Below are 16,985 nucleotides of genomic sequence, written 5' to 3' on the forward strand. Positions count from 1 at the left end.
TAGGTGCATTTACAAACTCAATATGAGCATGCGCAAATTCAAAAAGCTAATACATATTGCACACATAATAATTACAAAGAAAGCACACCTGAACCTCCTTTACTTTGCAAACAGGTACATCATTAAACATTTACATAGGGTATATAAGCACGCTCTAAGCATGGCTTCTTTGACTGTATTGCTTTTTCAAGTTAGGTGCAGGTCTAGGCGTTGGAGTGTTTGGAGAGATTTGAGAGTTGAGAGATTTAGTGTGATTTAGTGACAGTTTGTTAGTGTGAGAGTTAGTGTGAGAGTGTGAGTTAGTGTGAGAGTGTGATTTAGTGTGAGAGTGTGAGTTAGTGTGAGAGTTAGTGAGAGAGTGAGTTAGTGAGCGAGAGTTTATTTGGGTGAGTGTGCGAGTGTTTTGTTCCTACATTCATTATATAAACACATTTACACGCAAACACATTCAATACATACATACACATAACTAACACTACATACAGTCCATACCCCATTCCCTCTCATACTACACTCCATACCTCATTCCCTTTCATCCCATACCTCATTCCCTTTAATCCCATACCCCATTCCCTTTCATTCCCATCCCATAGTTTTATTTTTGTTTTGTTTTGCAAAAACTTCTTGTTAACATAGCTTAATTTTCGTCTTTTTCAACATATACGTTTGTCTGTTTAATACCCCTTACCCTCTTTTATTTATATCCCATTCACACTTTGAGCACTTTTTACTTTTTGTTCATTATTTTGACCCCCTTTCATTTGGGCACATTCACATTTTGTTTTAGTATGTTGGGAGGGGGGGGGATAGGGGGCAGATTAGCCCACAGCTATTAGAGCTCATTAGGCAGGAGGCTAGGGCTAAGTTCAGGGATGAACTTGTAGAGGAGGTTAGGCAGGAAAGAGGGAGGGGGAGAGGAAGGGGGAGAAGAAGGGGGAGAGGAACTGGACAGGAAGGGGGGCAGGAAGCGGGAGAGGAAGGGGTGGGTGGACCCAGCTACTTTGTGGAAGATGAACAAGTGGCTGGGCCTAGTGGTCTTCAGCATAGACAGGGAGCTTCACAGTCTGGAAAACAGAGGCTCACATCACATGGGAAGCCCAGGCAGAGGGACAAGATATATACTATGGATGAGGAGGCCCTCATAGAGGCTTATATGGAGAGGGCTAGGAGGCTGCAGGCATCGAAGGCCACCCCTTCAGATAAGAGGAAGTTGTGGATGGAGATCAGGGATGCCGTTAATGCCGTGGGGGTCTATAACAGGGATGTGAAGTCTATTCAGCACCATTACTGGGACTGCAGAGCTGAACTGAAAAGAAAGCTCACAAGGGAGAGGGAATACCTAGCAGGGACCGGTGGCGGTCCGGAAATAATTTTTGAGTATTCCCACTGGGAGGACATGCTGCGTCCCAACATCTCTGAGGTGGCCATAGTCGGCATCGGAGGAGTTGATACCGGGAACCTGCCACTCTCATCTGCCGGTAAGCTCATTTACTAATCTCTTTACATCCACCTCATAACCCATTCGCACGCAAACATTATTTAAGGATATGACTAACGCAATTATGCTTTTTTATACATTATTATGTAAAAGCATTCACAATTACCTTGCAAAAGTTGCATTTCAAGAAAAGCCATCACATTAGTAGCTAGTCTACAGATTAGGTGTGCATTTAAACAGATTTAAGACAAACGCAAAATGACATTCAGTTTGACCATATAGATATCAAAAAGACGGGTTTGCAAATACATAAATTGTATTGATTGCTTTTGCTTACAAAAGAATTACGAAGGCAGCCTCATTAATACACTTTCAAATAGAACATTTACATCTTTATTTGGAACTGTGCTAATATCTCGATTTCTTTCTTTTTACAATATACAGAATCTGAGGACGAGGAGGAGGAAGCACAGCACACACAGGCTCCTCCTTCACCCAGGCATGAGAGTGGTGTAGATGACTCGTCACCTCGGGGAGACCTGGAAGATATCCCTGCACAATCCCCCCCTGAAGCACCCCCTGAAGAAGCCCCCGCTGCAGAAGAGATCCCTGCAGCAGCCCGTCGTGTGACAGCAGCCCGCAGTGCAGCAGCAGCCCCTCAGGAGAACATCCCCCCCAGAGATACCAGAGATGCAGATCTTAAATGATTTCCTCTAAGAGATACGTGCCTCCCAGAGGGAACAGGCAGAATACAGAGTGTATCTGACAGGAGTACTGAATGATATTCGCGAAGGACAAAGAGATATTTTGAATGCTCTCAATAATATGTTGCAGGTCCTCCGGGAGGTGCCAAACGCACCATCTGCTCCTGCCCCATCTGCTCCTGGGCCTCCTCCATCTTCTCCTCTACCTCAATCTCCTCCTCAGCCTGGTGATCACTTAACCACTCACAGTACTCCTCCTCCCCCTTTTCCCCAACCATCTCCTATGAGAACTCGCCGGAGGGGGCAGTTGACCCCTCCAGAGCCTCAGTCTTGTGGGAAGAGGAAGTAATTTTGTATATATTTTTATTTATTTAATGTGGAAAGGATAGGTATGTGGTCTTCTTACACTTGTGGAGCACACCCTGTATTGAATAGGCTTCTATGGGAATGGATCCATGGAGGCAGATTGTTTACAGAGTGGGTTTTACAAGTGTGTGGAGACCACATCATCACATGCTGTCCTTGTTGATTTACATTGATTGGTTTTTGTGATGTGATGTCCAAACTGTTCTCCTAATCTCAAACAAAATGACCATTACAATTACACATGATGTCATATCACTGTTTTTATGCCAACAACACAGCTTAAAGGGACAGTCATAACATGAATAATTTTTGGTTACAAAGAAAAACCTTTATTACGCATTATCAAGTTTTGAATAACAAGACTGTTATAGAAATGCATTTTTTACTTCTGTGATTAACCTTGTATCTATGCCTCTGCAAAATTACCACTTATTTCATTTCTTTTCACATACCTGCATTTCAGTCATTCAGTGATCACTCCAGGGTAACTACACTGCATGTTTTCTATATGAAACACATTAACTAATGCCCTCTAGTGGTCAAAATGTATTCAGATTAGTGGCATACTTTAAGGTCTAAGAAATGAGCAGATGAACCTCCTAGGTTTAGCTTTCAACTAAGAACACCAAGAGAACAAAGATAAACTGGGGATAAAAGTTAAAAAAAAATTAGAAGAAAATTGCATTTCATATTTAAATCATTAATGTTTTGCTTGACTTGACTGTCCCTTTAAACAAGAACATATGCTAACATATACTAATCCTTAGGGCTTGTTGGTATATCTACACGTACTTGTTAAAACAAGAAAATATTTTAATTTGATACTAAGCCTGTATGCCATATTTCTCTCGATGTGTTCAATAAAGTTTATTTTTTTAAAGCTACATTATAGTGTTTACATTTTTTAAGAAAGGCATTTCATTTAGAAGGTTTATGAAGGCAGAACATTCACTTACATGATTTTGAGAGAGTCTAACATTTTAAACAGCATTCACACTTACTCACATTCTTTCTTTGCAGAAAGGTTTATCTAGGACTGCTTTGCTGATGGCAATTGCAATTAACTACCTTTAAAATTTAATTTAATTATTTAAATTTGCTTCTTTCTCTTGTTATCTTTTGATGAAAATGTGTTTCAAGGTAATCTAAAGAGCAGCAAATAACCTAAGTTCTAACTGCCGATTGGTGGCAGCATATATATACCGATTGTCATTGGCTCGCCTATGTGTTAAGTTAGAAACCAGTAGTGCACTGCTGCTCCTTAAAAAAAAATATACCAAGAGACTGAAGTTAATTTGATAATAGAAGTAAATTTTAAATTGGTTTAAAATAGAATGTTATACCTAAATGATAAAATAAATTATTGGGTTTCATGTCCCTTTAAATGAGAAAGAATGCTACTAGATACATTATGAAAATGCGGATTGGTTATACATTATATGTTACCTAAAGCTCTGGTGACCATGTTTCTGCTTTAAAAAGGGACACATGCAAAATACATATGTCAGGGGTGTTTTCAGAGCTGTTTAAAGATTTTTTTTTAATAAGAACAATGACATATGTATTTATCATATGTGTCACTTATTAAAGCGGAAATATGGTCAGCCTACCTATAGCAATATATCATTGTGTAATTAAATATAATCAATAAAAATAGAAAGATATTAATCTTCTAAAATATGTGCATTACACACAGTGATTTCTTTTGTTATACTACTACAATAAGATGTTAGTGAAATTGGAATAGATATGCTGTCAACATTTAACTAATGTTATATGTGTATGTTGATGTCAAAAGAAAATAAATACATTAGAAATGCATATCCATAAATTAAGAATTGTGGTCAGCATCACTTAAAGGGACATGACATACAAACAATTAAGTGCAGGATTCACAGAGAGGATACTATTTCCATTAAATTCATCATTTACATTGTTTATCTCATTAGTTTAATAATCTTGGGATCATTTGTTAAAGGAGCATCAATTCACTAATGGTTTCTAAATGAACACATGGATGAGCCAACAACAACAAATATATATATGCAACCAACAATCAACATCTCGAAACTAGGTTCTCTGCTACTCATGATCTTGCAAATATAAACCTTTCAGCAACGTATATCAAGAAAATGAAGCAAATTAAATAATAGATGTAAATATGAAAGTTTATAAAAATTGTATTATATATCTGAATCATGAAATAACATTTTTTGGTTTCATGTCTCTTTAAGGATTAACAACATAAAATATATTTTATAATAAATGACATGAAAAAATAAAGAAGAAAAATGACATATTAATGACATTCTTTTTATTATGATAAATATGATATAGGAATGTCATAAAACATAAAGAAATAAGATAACTTTAAAACAAGTCAGAATGAGAAATCAGCCCCATTGGAGCCATCTGACAAGGTAACAGTGCATCACAGTCCTTGGAGGGAGTTGACAAGGCAAAAAAAGGCCAACACAGCCCCATTGGAGCCATCTGACAAGGTGACATAGTGCATCACAGTCCTTGGAGGGAGTTGATAAGGCAAAACAAAGGCCAACACAGCCCCATTGGAGCCATCTGACAAGGTGACATAGTGCATCACAGTCCTTGGAGGGAGTTGATAAGGGCAAACAAAGGCCAACACAGCCCCATTGGAGCCATTTCACAAGGTGACATAGTGCATCACAGTCCTTGGAGGAAGTTGGCAAGGGCAAACAAAGGCCAACACAGCCCCATTGGAGCCATCTGACAAGGTGACATAGTGCATCACAGTCCTTGGAGGGAGTTAATAAGGCAAAACAAAGGCCAACACAGCCCCATTGGAGCCATCTGACAAGGTGACATAGTGCATCACAGTCCTTGGAGGGAGTTGACAAGGCAAAACAAAGGCCAGCACAGCCCCATTGGAGCCATCTGACAAGGTGACATAGTGCATCACAGTCCTTGGAGGAAGTTGGCAAGGGCAAACAAAGGCCAACACAGCCCCATTGGAGCCATCTGACAAGGTGACATAGTGCATGACAGTCCTTGGAGGGAGTTGACAAGGCAAAAAAAAAGGCCAACACAGCCCCATTGGAGCCATCGGACAAGGTGACATAGTGCATCACAGTCCTTGGAGGGAGTTGATAAGGGCAAACAAAGGCCAACACAGCCCCATTGGAGCCATTTGACAAGGTGACATAGTGCATTACAGCCCTTGGAGGAAGTTGGCAAGGGCAAACAAAGGCCAACACAGCCCCATTGGAGCCATCTGACAAGGTGACATAGTGCATCACAGTCCTTGGAGGGAGTTAATAAGGCAAAACAAAGGCCAACACAGCCCCATTGGAGCCATCTGACAAGGTGACATAGTGCATCACAGTCCTTGGAGGGAGTTGACAAGGGAAAACAAAGGCCAGCACAGCCCCATTGGAGTTATCTGACAAGGTGACATAGTGCATCACAGTCCTTGGAGGAAGTTGGCAATGGCAAACAAAGGCCAACACAGCCCCATTAGAGCCATCTGACAAGGTGACATAGTGCATCACAGTCCTTGGAGGGAGTTAATAAGGCAAAACAAAGGCCAACACAGCCCCATTGGAGTCATCTGACAAGGTGACATAGTGCATCACAGTCCTTGGAGGGAGTTGACAAGGGAAAACAAAGGCCAGCACAGCCCCATTGGAGCCATCTGACAAGGTGACATAGTGCATCACAGTCCTTGGAGAGAGTTGACAAGGGCAAACAAAGGCCAACACAGCAGCATTGGAGCCATCTGACAAGGTGACATAGTGCATCACAGTCCTTGGAGGGAGTTGACAAGGGCAAACAAAGGCCAACACAGCAGCATTGGAGCCATCTGACAAGGTGACATAGTGCATCACAGTTCTTGGAGGTAGTTGACTATCTGACAAGGTAAAATAGTTCAACAGGCACAACAAGAAACACAAAATAGGCCAAATGGCAACAGATTAAATAAACAAATAACAACATGTGGATGGAGGATTTATTTGTTCTCCCTCGGGCCATCTCCAGATCCTCCACTTATGGGACAATTCAGCATCACCTTCATCGTCCTGCACATCTCCAGCTGCGGCTTCATGCAATGCCTCTAAACGCATTATTCGTTCTAGAGTCAAGCGATTAAGCCGCAGCTGAATACACATGGTCTCATGCATCCTTCCCAGCAACTGATTTGAACTTAGCATTGTCTGCTCAATACGCGCTAGAGCCTCTAGCTTTAACCATGCTGAGTCACAACCTAAACAAAAATAAATAATACAAATTAATAATAATTACAGAATATTATAAAAAGAGAGCAAAGAGACATTGTAATAATTAAAATACAAATTATTATTATAATTAAATACGCTATATAGAAGATTTACACATTAAATATGTTCTTCAGAGATAAACCATTAAGATATTAAGACAAATCAAAACCCTATCAATCTTTAAAAAAAAATATTTCTTTGGTTTATGACACACTGTGATAAGGACGGTGATACCAAATCCAAAATATTGGCATATATACATAATAGATATTCAACATCCAGGCAATATCATTTAGATATTAGAAAATGTGGATGTTGATTTCCAAAACTGAAGATCGGAAACATTTGCATTAATCAAATAAAGAAAAGGTTTATAAAAACATTTTCAAATCAAATTCAATCCGACACCCAGGACAATGAATGTGGGGATTGGGATTAGGGTAAATGATTAGGGGAAAGGTGTTGATGGGGAGGGATGGGGCGATGCGGGGGACTGGGTTGCCGCTCCAGTGGAGCCTGCACAGCTGGGGAGTCAGGGGCCTGGGGAGTTGGTGGTTGTGCACTTTGGGGAGAAGAAAGGCGGGCCAAATGGGGAGAGCAGCGAGTGGGGGCAATAAATCTTTTTTTTGGAGGGACAGGACAGGAGTAAGAACGGGAAGAGCCGGGAGTGGGTTCAGTTTGGGAAGGGCCGGGAGTAGATTCTGGCTGGGAAGGTGTGGGGGGGGGCTTCTGGCTGGGGGGCGAAGGGGCTTCTGGCTGGGGGGGCAGGAGGCTGATGCTCAGAAGTGGAAGGTCCATCTTAAATATATAAAATAATTATATAAATACATATATAATATGAAAATATATTATTATCTTGAAAGAAATCAAGATTCAACATTATTTAACCCGTTAACGACCGAGGACGTGCAGGGTACGTCCTCAAAAAAAAGGCAGTTAACGCCTGAGGACGTACCCTGAACATCCTCGGTGTGGAAAGCAGCTGGAAGCGATCCTGCTCGCTTCCAGCTGCTTTCCGGTTATTGCAGTGATGCCTCGTTATGGAGGCATCCTGCAATAACCTTTTGAAGCCACCCGATGCAGAAAGAGCCACTCTGTGGCCCTCTCTGCACCGGAGATTGGTGGCTTACTTCGTTGGTGGGTGGGAGCAGGACCGGGAGGCAGGTGGCGGCCATCAATGGCCCTGGAGATGTGGAGGGGGGCGGGATCGTGGGCGGGGATGTCCGGGGGGCACGCACGGATGCGCGGGGGCTGGCGCGGGCACGGGAGGGAGCGGGTGGGAACTGCTACACTACAGAAAAAGTTGGAGTACAAATTTAAAAAAAAAAGAATAAAAAAGTAAAAAAAAAAAAGATCAGGCATGTGGTGGGGGTTGGTCTGTGGGTGGGGGAAGCTACACTACAGAAAAAAAAACAAAAAAAAACAAAAAATTTTTTTTTTTGCAAACTGGGTAGTGGCAGACAGCTGCCAGTACTCAAGATGGCCCCCAATAAGGCAGATGGGGAGGGTTAGAGAGCTGTTTTTTTGGGGGGGGATCAGGGAGGTTGGGGGCTAAGGGGGGATGCTACACCAGAGCATAGGGGATGCTACACCACAGCATATGTAAATATGCTAAATTTTTAATTATTTTTTTTAAACCTTTTATTTTAGTACTGGCAGACATTCTGCCAGTACTTAAGATGGCGGGGACAATTGTGGGGTGGGGGAGGGAAGGGAGCTGTTTGGGAGGGATCAGAGGGGCTGATGTGTTAGGTAGGAGGCTGATCTCTACACTAAAGCTAAAATTAACCCTGCAAGCTCCCTACAAACTACCTAATTTACCCCTTCACTGCTAGCCATAATACACATGTGATGCGCAGCAGCATTTAGCGGCCTTCTAATTACCAAAAAGCAACGCCAAAGTCATATATCTCTGCTATTTCTGAACAAAGGGGATCCAAGAGAAGCATTTAAAAACAATTGGGCCATAATTGCACAAGCTGTTTGTAAATAATTTCAGTGAGAAACCTAAAATTATGAAAAATTGAACGTTTTTTTTTTTTTAATTTAATCGCATTTGGCGGTAAAATGGTGGCATGAAATATACCAAAATGGGCCTAGATCAATACTTTGGGTTGTCTACTACACTACACTAAAGCTAAAATTAACCCTACAAGCTCCCTAATTAACCCCTGCACTGCTGGGCATAATACACGTGTGGTGCGCAGCGGCATTTAGCGGCCTTCTAATTACCAAAAAGCAATGCCAAAGCCATATATGTCTGCTATTTCTGAACAAAGGGGAACCCAGAGAAGCATTTACAATCATTTGTGCCATAATTGCACAAGCTGTTTGTAAATGATTTCAGTGAGAAACCAAAAATTGTGAAAAATTTTACGTTTTTTTTAATTTGATCGAATTTGGTGGGGAAATGGTGGCATAAAATATACCAAAATGGGCCTAGATCAATACTTGGGGTTGTCTACTACACTACACTAAAGCTAAAATTACCCCAAAAAGCTCCCTACATGCTCCCTAATTAACCCCTTCACTGCTGGGCATAATGAACGTATGGTGCACAGTGGCATTTAGCGGCCTTCTAATTACCAAAAAGCAATGCCAAAGCCATATATGTCTGCTATTTCTGAACAAAGGGGATCCCAGAGAAGAATTTACAACCATTTATGCCATAATTGCACAAGCTGTTTGTAAATAATTTCAGTGAGAAACCGAAAGTTTGTGGAAAAAAATTGTGAAAAAGTGAATGATTTTTTGTATTTGGCGGTGAAATGGTGGCATGAAATATACCAAAATTGGCCTAGATCAATACTTTGGGATGTCTACTAAAAAAAATATATACATGTCAATGGATATTCAGGGATTCCTGAAAGATATTAGTGTTCTAATGTAACTAGCACTAATTTTGAAAAAAAAAAAAATGGTTTGGAAATAGCAAAGTGCTACTTGTATTTATAGCCCTATAACTTGCAAAAAAAAACAAAGAACATGTAAACATTGGGTATTTCTAAACTCAGGACAAAATTTAGAAACTATTTAGAATAGGTGTTTTTTGATGGTTGTAGATATGTAACAGATTTTGGGGGTCAAAGTTAGAAAAAGTGTGTTTTTTTCCATTTTTTCCTCATATTTTATATTTTTTTTTATAGTAAATTATAAGATATGATGAAAAACAGAATTTATGCTTACCTGATAAATTACTTTCTCTTACGGTGTATCCAGTCCACGGATTCATCCTTACTTGTGGGATATTCTCATTCCCTACAGGAAGTGGCAAAGAGAGCACACAGCAAAGCTGTCCATATAGCTCCCCCTCAGTCTCCGTCCACCCAGTCATTCGACCGACGGTTAGGGGAAAAAGGAGAAACCATAGGGTGCAGTGGTGACTGTAGTTTAAACAATAAATTTTAACCTGGCTTAATTGCCAGGGCGGGTTGTGGACTGGATACACCGCAAGAGAAAGTAATTTATCAGGTAAGCATAAATTCTGTTTTCTCTTACAAGGTGTATCCAGTCCACGGATTCATCCTTACTTGTGGGATACCAATACCAAAGCTTTAGGACACGGATGAAGGGGAGGGAACAAGACAGGTAACCTAAACGGAAGGCACCACTGCTTGCAAAACCTTTCTCCCAAAAATAGCCTCCGAAGAAGCAAAAGTATCGAATTTGTAAAATTTGGCAAACGTATGCAGTGAAGACCAAGTCGCTGCCTTACAAATCTGTTCAACAGAAGTCTCATTCTTGAAAGCCCATGTGGAAGCCACAGCTCTGGTGGAATGAGCTGTAATTCGTTCAGGAGGCTGCTGTCCAGCAGTCTCATAAGCCAATCGGATGATGCTTTTCAGCCAGAAGTAAAGAGAGGTAGCAGTTGCTTTCTGACCTGTCCTCTTACCAGAATAGACAACAAACAAGGATGATGTTTGTCTGAAATCTTTAGTTGCTTGTAAATAGAATTTTAAAGCACGAACCACATCAAGATTGTGCAATAGTTGTTCCTTCCTTGAGGATGGATTAGGACACAGAGAAGGAACAATGATTTCCTGGTTAATATTCTTATTAGAAACCACTTTAGGAAGAAAACCAGGTTTGGTACGCAAAACTACCTTATCTGCATGGAACACCAGATAGGGTGAATTACACTGCAAAGCAGATTATTCTGAAACTCTTCGAGCAGAAGATATAGCTACCAAAAACAAAACTTTCCAAGATAATAACTTAATATCTATGGAATGTAAAGGTTCAAACGGAACCCCTTGAAGAACTGAAAGAACTAAATTTAGACTCCATGGAGGAGCCACAGGTTTATAGACAGGCTTGATTCTGACTAAAGCCTGTGCAAATGCTTGAATGTCTGGGACATCTGCCAGATGCTTGTGTAACAAGATAGACAGAGCGGATATCTGTCCCTTTAAGGTACTAGCTGATAACCCTTTCTCCAATCCTTCTTGGAGAAAAGACAATATCCTTGGAATCCTAATCTTACTCCACGAGTAACCCTTGGATTCACACCAACAAAGATATTTCCGCCATATCTTATGGTAAATTTTCCTGGTGACAGATTTTCTAGCTTGGATCAGAGTATCTATGACTGATTCAGAGAACCCACGCTTGGATAGAATTAAGCGTTCAATCTCCAAGCAGTCAGCTGCAGAGAAAATAGATTTGGATGCAAGAATGGACCCTGTATTAGAAGATCCTGCCTCATTGGCAGTGTCCATGGTGGGACAGATGACATGTCCACTAGGTCTGCATACCAAGTCCTGCGTGGCCACGCAGGTGCTATCAGAATTACCGAGGCCTTCTTCTGTTTTATTCTGGCTATCAGCCGAGGGAGAAGGGGAAACGGTGGAAAGACATAGGCCAGATTGAAGGACCAAGGCGCTACTAGAGCATCTATCAAAGCCTCCTTGGGGTCCCTGGACCTGGATCCGTAAAGAGGAAGTTTGGTGTTCTGACGGGATGCCATCAGATCCAACTCTGGAATGCCCCAAAGCTGAGTCAGCTGAGCAAATACCTCCAGGTGAAGTTCCCACTCCCCCGGGTGAAAAGTCTGACAACTTAGGAAATCCGCTTCCCAGTTGTCTACTCCTGGGATGTGAATCGGCGATAGGTGGCAAGAGTGATCCTCCGCCCACCTGATTATCTTGGTTACTTCCTTCATCTCTAAGGAACTCTTTGTTCCTCCCTGATGATTGATGTATGCTACAGTCGTGATGTTGTCCGACTGAAATCTGATGAACTTGGCCGCCGCTAGCTGAGGCCAAGCCTGGAGCGCATTGAATAGCGCTCTCAGCTCCAAAATGTTTTTCGGGAGAAGGGACTCTTCCCAAGACCATAGGCCCTGAGCTTTCAGGGAGCCCCAGACCGCGCCCCAGCCTAACAGACTGGCGTCGGTCGTTACAATGATCCACTCCGGTCTGCGGAAGCACATTCCCTGAGACAGGTGATCCTGAGACAACCACCAGAGAAGAGAATCTCTGGTTTCCTGGTCCAGTTGGATTTGAGGAGACAAATCTGCATAATCCCCATTCCACTGTTTGAGCATGCACAATTGCAGTGGTCTGAGATGAATGCAAGCAAATGGGACTACGTCCATTGCTGCTACCATTAATCCAATAACCTCCATGCACTGAGCTACAGATGGCCGAGGAATTGAATGAAGAGCTCGGCAAGTACTTAGAAGCTTTAACTTTCGGACCTCCGTCAGAAATATTTTCATTTCTACCGAGTCTATTAATGTTCACAGGAAGGGAACCCTTGTGAGTGGGGACAGAGAACTTTTTTCGGTGTTCACCTTCCACCCGTGAGACCTTAGAAAGGCCAGAACAATATCCGTATGAGCCTTGGCTCTGGGAAATGATGACGCCTGAATCAAGATGTCGTCCAGATAGGGTGCTACTGCAATGCCCGCGGTCTTAGAACCGCTAGAAGGGACCCTAGCACTTTATGTGAAATTCTTGAAGCGGTGGCCAACCCGAAGGGAAGGGCCACGAACTGGTAATGCTTGTCCAGAAAAGCGAACCTTAGGAACTGATGGTGATCTTTGTGGATAGGAATATGAAGGTACGCATCCTTTAGATCCACGGTAGTCATATATTGACCTTCCTGGATCATCGGTAAGATTGTCCGAATGGTCTCCATCTTGAAGAATGGAACTCTGAGGAATTTGTTTAGAATTTTTAGATCCAGGATTGGTCTGAAAGTTCCTTCCTTTTTGGGAACCGCAAACAGGTTTGAGTAAAAACCCAGTCCTTGTTCTGTAATTGGAACTGGACATATCACTCCCATCTTGATTAGATCTTCTACACATCGTAAGAACGCCTCTTTCTTTGTCTGGTCTGAAGACAGACGAGAAATGTGGAACCTTCCCCTTGGAGGAAGGTCCTTGAATTCTAGAAGATATCCCTGAGCAACTATCTCTAATGCCCAGGGATCGGGAACATCTCTTGCCCAAGCCTGTGCAAAGAGAGAGAGTCTGCCCCCTACCAGATCTGGTCCCGGATAAGGGGCTACCCCTTCATGCTGTCTTAGTAGCAGCTGCAGGCTTCTTGGCCTGTTTACCCTTGTTCCAGCCCTGCAAAGGCTTCCATGTTGCCTTGGGCTGTGAAGTGTTACCCTCCTGCTTTGTGGTTGCAGAGGTTGAAGCAGGACCACTTTTGAAGTTGTGAAAGGAACGAAAATTAGCCTTGTTTTTAGCCTTAAAAGGCCTATCTTGCGGGAGGGCATGGCCTTTTCCCCCAGTGATATCCGAAATAATCTCTTTCAACTCTGGCCCGAAAAGGGTCTTTCCCTTGAAAGGGATATTCAGTAACTTAGTTTTAGACGACACATCGGCCGACCATGATTTCAGCCAGAGTGCTCTGCGCGCCATGATGGCAAAACCAGAATTTTTCGCCGCTAACTTTGCTAATTGCAAAGCGGCATCTGTTATAAAAGAATTAGCCAGCTTTAGAGCTTTAATTCTATCCATAATTTCGTCATATGAGGTCTCTGTCTGGAGCGACTCCTCCAGCGCCTCAAACCAGAAAGCCGCTGCAGTAGTCACAGGAATAATGCAGGCAATAGGTTGGAGAAGGAAACCTTGTCGAACAAATATTTTCTTTAGTAAACCTTCCAATTTTTTATCCAAAGGATCTTTGAAAGCACAACTGTCTTCAATCGGTATGGTTGTGCGGTTGGCAAGTGTTGAAGTTGCCCCTTTACCTTAGGGATCGTCTGCCATGCGTCCCACCTGGGATCAGTTATAGGGAACATTTTCTTAAAGATAGGGGGGGGAACAAAGGGTACACCTGGTCTCTCCCACTCCCTATCCACAATGTCCGCCACCCTCTTCGGGATCGGAAACGCATCAGTGTATACAGGGACTTCTAGGAATCTGTCCATTTTACACCATTTCTCTGGGACCACCATGGGGTCGCAATCATCCAGCGTAGCTAATACCTCCTTAAGCAGTACGCGGAGGTGTTCCAGCTTAAATTTAAAAGCTAAGGAATCTGATTCTGCCCGCTGAGAAATCTTTCCTGTATCTGAAATTTTTCCCTTGGACAGCACATCCCTCACCGTCATTTCAGAGTGTTGTGAGGGTACAACAGATAAACCTTCCAAAGCTTCTGATTGCTCATACTCTGTTCTTAAAACCGAGCTATCATGCTTTTTAGGAAAAACTGGCAGTTTGGATAAAAATGCTGCAAGGGAATTATCCATGACTGCTGCTAATTGTTGTAATGTAATAGGGACCATTGCGCTAGAGGTACTAGGCATAGCTTGCGCGGGCGGGACTTGTGTCGACACATGGGGAGAGGAAGGTGGACTATCCTCATTACCTTCTGTTAAAGAATCATCTTGGGCTACATTTTTTAGTGAAACAACATTATTTTTAAAATGCCTAGATACATTAGCATACTTTAAACACAAATGTAAAGGGCGTTCCACCATGGCTACTAAACACATAGAGCAACGTCTATCTGAAGGCTCAGACATGTTAAACAGACTTATACAGCAGTTAAGGACTGAAAAATACAATTTGAGAAAAAACGGTACTGTGCCTTTAAATAATAAAAGCGCACAATTTTTTACTAAATGTTCAAAAATGATCCAATCTTTCTGAAAATTTCACCACGCGATCTTAATGCTTTGTAATGGTTGCACAGCAAATAGCAAGTCAATTAACCCCTTAATGCTCGAACCGGAGCAACCTAAAGCTGACAACCGGTTAGCAAACTACAGCACCATGCCACAGCAATCTGCTGTGGCCCTATCTTGCCCCTGGGGATTAGTTAATGAAAAATAAGCCTCTATGAAGTCCTCAAGAAGTTTTAGGACCCTCCACGTGAAGCTGCATGAAGCTGTCTGTAAAATGAAGAGCGCAACTGAGGTGCGAAAATTAGGCCCCCTCCCTCTCCACTCCGGAATTGTGGGGCCTTCAAAACCCTAAATAGGTGTCCAAAATACTGCCATGTGGAATAAAAACCCCAAATAACACTCCAAAAGTGATAAAAAACATGTATAGTGATTATATTTTACTAAAAAATAATCGATTGCCCTTTAACAGTGTCCACCAGTCATTTAGCCCTGTTAAATAAGCCTTCCTTCTATACTGAGTCTCAGAATATGGCTTACCTTCCCCACATGGGGATTCTTGTCAGTCTTCTAGCATTACTAAGTCTTGACTAGAAAAAGATGACTGAACATACCTTGTAGCAGTTAAGCCTGCAAACTGTTCCCCCCAACTGAAGTTTTCTTGGTACTCCTCAGTCCTGCATGGGAACAGCAGTGGATTTTAGTTACAACATTCTAAAATCATTTTCCTCTCAGCAGAATTCTTCATCACTTTCTGCTACAGAGTAAATAGTACAAACCGGCACTATTTCAAAATAACAAACTTTTGATTGAAGATATAAAAACTACAAATCTAACACCACATTCACTTTACCCTCCCGTGGAGATGCTACTTGTTAGAGCCAAAGAGAATGACTGGGGGGGTGGAGACTGAGGGGGAGCTATATGGACAGCTTTGCTGTCTGCTCTCTTTGCCACTTCCGGTAGGGAATGAGAATATCCCACAAGTAAGGATGAATCCGTGGATTGGATACACCTTGTAAGAGAAATAATGGTATCTTTAGAAAGTCCATTTAATGGCGAGAAAAACAGTATATAATATGTGTGGGTACAGTAAATGAGTAAGAGAAAGATTACAGCTAAACACAAACACCGCAAAAATGTAAAAATAGCCTTGGTCCCAAACGGACAGAAAAGTGCTGCGGTCATTAAGGGGTTAAAATCTAGATTCTTGTTCTCATAAAATATTTAGACAAAGTCACAATAATGACTATGAGGCCGAATTATCAAGCTGTCAACTATGCTGCATTCGCCGGCACCAATACGCTCTCCTAACATCGCGGCCGCGGACCTTAATACGCTCTCCATATTTATAAAAAAAGCTGTCAAAAAGCCGCGCACCAAGTACGGGGCGATGAGCAGCGGACTGTTGTTAACTAATAGTCATCGATCTCGCTGCTATTCAGCTTTTTCCCAACTTTATTTATATCCTGTCAGTAAACACCGCCACTATAGTAAAATGTTTAACCCCTATCCCGTTGCTCCCGGAACCCACCGCAACTTTAATAAAGTTATTAACCCCTATCCTGCTGCTCGCAGAGCCCACTGCAACGCTAATAAAGTTATTAACCCCTATCCCGCTGCTCGTGGAGCCCACCGCAACTCTAATAAAGTTATTAACCCCTATCCTTCCGCTCCCGGAGCCCACCCCAACTTTAATAAAGGTATTAACCCCTATCCTGCCGCTCCCGGAGCCCTCCGCAACTAAATAAATGTATTAACCCCTAAAACCCTGGCCTCCCACATCACTACCACTTACTAAACCTATTAACCCCTAAACTAAATTAAGCTATTAACCCCTAAACCTAACAACCCGCTAACTTTAAATAAAATATTAACTCATCCCTATCTTATTATAAATTTAAACTTACCTTTAGAATTAAAATAAACTATATTAAACTACTCATTTTTATTCTAAAAATCTTTTATATGATGACTTTTGATATATTACATTTTCATTTATTACATATACTTCTTCAATATTCAGTTAAAATTGTCGACACAGACGACTTAGATTATATTTGTATTATTAAATATTTCCATTTATTCGGTTTTATATACACTCACAATTCACAAATCATCGTATTTTATTGGGCAGATATTTGG

Source organism: Bombina bombina, chromosome 6, assembly GCF_027579735.1.
Source record: "Bombina bombina isolate aBomBom1 chromosome 6, aBomBom1.pri, whole genome shotgun sequence".
In the NCBI taxonomy this organism is placed as follows: domain Eukaryota; kingdom Metazoa; phylum Chordata; class Amphibia; order Anura; family Bombinatoridae; genus Bombina; species Bombina bombina.